Genomic DNA, 5,150 nt, shown 5'->3' on the forward strand with positions numbered 1-5,150 from the left:
CATGTTCGTTATTCTTTCCAAGACGGATTGATAGAGTGCCGAGAAGGCTAACCCTAACGCAAGGTCTTCACCTTGGTTAATCCCAAACGATAGGTTTTTACCTAGGTTATATCCCTTAATTTTCCGTTTACAACTCTGTTCTAAAAAAAATCAAACCCACACACATAAGTGTAACAAAAATCCACATCATAATAGGGAGTAGTAGATTAAGAGATATAAGATAGTTGGAAGCGAGATGAAACATCAAAAGCCAATATAGTATTAATGTCACATGACAAGATTAGGAGAAATAAATTGTGATGAGTTTATTTTGTGAGAGTTTTTTAGGTCTTCCTATTAAAAAAACTAGTTTTTGGCCCCGGCGTTGCCCGGGTAGTCTATATAAATCAATTGATCTTTTTGAAGATAGGATTTGTAAAATCAATTATAATTAATGTAGTTATATTAAAATATCTCAAAATGGCAAACTTTTATTTCACTTTGTGTTGCAAGCCAAATACTTGTGATATATAATACATTGTATATTGAGTGTAGATTGAACAATTTTATTGTTTCCAATTTCCAACATACAGTCTCAATGCCCATTGAAGTGGAAGAAATTAAAGAGTGGGGGTATAGTGCTATACTGCTATACAATTGTTGGTTGGTCTCTGAACTCTTGTGAATATTAATCATTACTCCTGAGCTCTGAACCTTGGAGAAGTTGCTTTGTGGTCTTTATTGCTACTACTATTGGATGATTCTCATGTACGTTTGAGATAAGATTAGAGTCTTCTTGTGTACTCCGTAGCATTCCCATTACTTGGCAAGTTATGAGCCACCATTAAAGCACTTCACATCACCTCGTGAGTTGATAGTGCAACCATGATAAACATAACAAAATTCAATAATCACAATCTAGAAATTAAAATACTTCAAAAATTAATAAGGATATAGTTTTATCAAACCATAGTTGAGAAGAAAAAAAAAATTTAGTTCAACAACTTTAACGTTTTCAATAAATCATCAAAAGTGATAAGTTAAATTGTTACAGACTTTTATTGCTTTAGCCTTTCTAATTCGTCATTTTTTTTTTTTTGATAATTCCTTTCTAATTCGTCATTAGATCTTAAATAGGAGTATATAACTTAAATTTGATGATTTCATAATCTTAGACTATATAAAGATATAGACAAACATTAAAAAAAATACAGAAGATGAATCACTCTTACTCTTAGATATTATATGATCTTCCCCGTCAATATGATGGATTCGACTATAATGTCTCGGCAAATATGACAATTTAAATATCATGTAACTAACACCTTTAAACCCCAAAATTTAATTTTTTTTATTACATTGCTGCTAAGTTATTTTGAGAACAATGACCTTGGTTTTAATACACTAACTCCTTAAAGAACATGATTAATTACTACTTCTATATGGCTATTTGGCGGTCTTAATGTACCCCTAAAAAATGTCTACTATTGAGCGTATATCCATGTAGCAAAAGCACATACATGATTTGGGTCATGTTTACGGTTGTTGAAAACTCTCGAACTGAACTGGATTGAATTGAGCTGAAAATAATTGTTTATAAGAGAAGGAAATTGAAAACTGAACTGATATGAACTGAATTAAAAATAAGCTGAAATAAATAGGCAGTTGGTTGAACTAATAGCTTAGCGCATAGATTAGAGTGCTTAGGTGACAAAGTAGGAGGGGCCAAATTAATATAATTATACATATGCAAACAACAATTAGCTTTCTCCACGTATTGAGAGTTAAAGTTCTAGCTACACTTCTATCTTCCTAATTTTACAATTCATAATTTAGTTGACTTATTCATTTTTTGAATTTTAAACTTCCTGCTAGTAGGGATGACTTATTACCGAAGCATCTATAAGATGAATTGTGAATTATTTCTCAAATTTACAGGGTCTTGTAATAATTTTCTCCCGAAATTTATTTCTCATTGATGAATTGTTTTTCTCTGTTTCTGTCTTCCTTTTTTTTTTTTTTTTTTTTTTTTTTTTACTTTTCTAAAAATAAAAAAAAATCATACATAGTATAAAGCAAGAACTTAAAATCCCTCAAATTCTTTATATTCTACATAGTGACCTTAAAATCCCCACTTTACTCTTTAACAACCCGACCACCACCACATCACCCACGAACCACCACCTCACCCACCACGAACCACCACCATCATAAAACCCAAAAGCGCCCTTTTATCTCTTCTCTCCACCGACCATTTCTCTCTCCTCCCTCCTCTTTCTCCACCGGCCATTTTGTCTCTCCTCCCTCCTCTTTCTCTGTCCTCCACCACATACCTTTTTGCTCATCCACCACCCTCTTCTGTCCTCCCTCAACCTGGACAACACACCACAACAACACACTAACCTACCACCACGCCAACCACTTTAGCACCACCGTCCAACAACTAACACTGCCCATTTCTGGGCTCGAATATTATGAGCTCGAATACCGTCTCTTCGTTACGCTGGTGGCGAGAGAAGCGAGAAAGAGGACCGGTGGTGGATGCGAGAAAAAGAGAGGCAGTGAGAAGAGAGAAGAAGTGGTTTGTGGGTATTTTAGGGCTGAAGGGGTAGTTTGTCGGTGTTGCGGGGCAGAAGGGGTGGTTTTTTGGTTGTTGTGATGATGATTCATTGTGGTTTAAGGGTAATTGGGTGGTTTATCGGTGCTGTGATGGTGGATGAGTTATTTTGGTGGCAGAGGGGTGGTTTGTGGGCAAAGGAGGCGGTTTTGTGGGGCTTGGTAGGTGCTAGAATGGTGGTAGTGTTGGTTGATGTGGTGGTGCTAATATAAGGTCGTTGGGTGGTGGTGTTACTGATGTGGTGGCTTAGTTGTGGTTTAAAGTGGGAAATGGGATGACCTGTCAAAAAAAAAAAAAAAAGTGGGAAATGGGACGAGGAAGGAGAGAGAAAGGGCTAGTGTTTGGTTGTTGAGCCACTAATTAATGAATTAAGGTTATTATGTAGAATTTTGCAAACTTAGGAGTTCCTTCGTATAATAAAATTTTTGCCCTGCCACCGTATAGAAAATTTGCAACTTGGAGGCTACCATAGAGAATTTCCCTTTTTTTTTTACTTTTCTAAAAAAAAAAAAAATCATACATAGTATAAAGCAAGAACTTAAAGAAATTTTGGAATCAGGTTCGATTCCTCACATTCCAACTAATCAAGACAACTTAAATAGTAACGAAAATGCCTTTAAAGCCAATGATATAATAATTGAACATAAACTAAACTCTCACATGGATCAAAAGGCTTAGCTTGTATGTCCATGAACACATAGCGGATGTTCTTGCGTAAAAGTGCATGTCAGCCTTCAAGATCGATAGTGCATGAAAAATCCAAATTCTATTAGGAAAAAAGACTCAAAATTATGGACAGCTCATATTAAGAAAATATATCGAGAAGGTACATTCAAGCATTGGAATATCAATTATCAAGTGAGTCATCTCTCACTCACTCAATCAGTAAGTGTTATTAGAGTGCTAACTTTAAAACTTTTCATGAGATTAATCTCTAATCAAACTACATATTTTAAAAGCATCATACCAAAAAAAAAAAACTCTACATATCTAAAACATAAAGTTATAATCACCGCAAAACTAATCAGCTAGCTACATATTCTAAGACCTAAAGTTATAATCACCTCAAAAATAAATGGTTGATGTGTTTTAGCTGACATAGCTTGGTATTAGGTTATTAAGGCTAAGACTTCTATCGAACATCTTACATTCAAAATTCTTGAATTAACAACAAAATTACAAGCATAATATCCGAATGGTGATTAAATTTACATTGAAGATGATATTAAGAAAACGCATTGTTATTCCCATTTCCCATCACCTTTAAACCACTCAAAAGAAACGTTACTAATTAACTGTGTAATTGGTGTAGAAAAATCAAATTCAAAAAATAGAGAGGAGGGAAAATGCTCTGCAACTATAAGCTAGTCGAACTAATATTTGCAAATAAGCTCCTTAATGATTTGTTACGTATCCTACAATACTAATTGCACTTTATTAGTGTAATAGAAGTATTTTAAAATTAAGAATGACCTCATCTCAGTTTATGAATCAATATTCCATACTTTAAATCATTAAATAGAATAAAAAACCTCATCCAAACCCACAATTATTATCATGGATTACATCAAAAATTGATAGCATACTCCGTATTGTATATAGTATGTAATACAGATTGCTCGTATAAAATGCATGAAATAGTCAGAATCTTCTATCTTTATTTTTGATAATTTGTTTCTTTTTATTGATTGAAAGGATTAAAATCACTTGGCAGTCATGAGGCAGCCGATACAATCCTAGGGGAGAGACATGAGATGGTGGCAGGGGAAGATTTAATACATTCAGGCAGTGATAAGGAGAGGAAGGGGGGAGACGCTACATCCATGCTAAAAATTCTGAGCCCCTTTGAAGACCTTGCTTTGCTAGAGAATCGGCTACGTGATTAGCTTCCCTCTTTTGATGGAGGATAGACATTGATGTGTTCCTCTTGATTGCGTTTCTAATGAAATTTAGATGGAAGTTTAGGTTCCAAGGGCCACCTTCTTTTGCTGTACACCACTTGACCGCGTTGAGGGAGTCGGATTCAATTATCAGGTTACTTGATTGACATTTGTCTGGGAAGCTTTCTGAAATCTGAATGGCGCGAAATATTGCATTTACCTCAGCGTTGTTTATTTCCATTGGAGGGATTGGGGACGAAAAAATGCAAATGAACTCCCCCTTTGAGTTTCGAAGGACTCCTCCTATGGCCGAAGCATTTATGCTTGGGTTGAATGAGGCGTCTACATTCCATTTAAAGGAATTTGGAGGAGGTGGTGCCCAAGACAAATCGGGGCCTAAAGGTTTTCCTTGAAGATTGATCTTTTTGCGCTCTAGCCATTTGAGACATTGAGGATTTCTCAGAATATCGTCCAGTGAGTATGGGATGATTTCTCCCCAGCCTTTCATCCACCACACCAGCCTTGTTAATATAAGATCACGAACCTGTTGTTGAGAGCATTGAATATTGTTGAAGACTCGACTATTGCGTTCCTTCCACACTGACCAAATGATTATGTAGAACATTGACGACCATATCTTTTTAAACAAAACGCCTAGGTTTGGAGGCATCCAT

The sequence above is a fragment of the Beta vulgaris genome, chromosome 1 (genome assembly GCF_026745355.1).
Source record: "Beta vulgaris subsp. vulgaris cultivar EL10 chromosome 1, EL10.2, whole genome shotgun sequence".
NCBI classification, from domain to species: Eukaryota; Viridiplantae; Streptophyta; class Magnoliopsida; order Caryophyllales; family Amaranthaceae; genus Beta; species Beta vulgaris.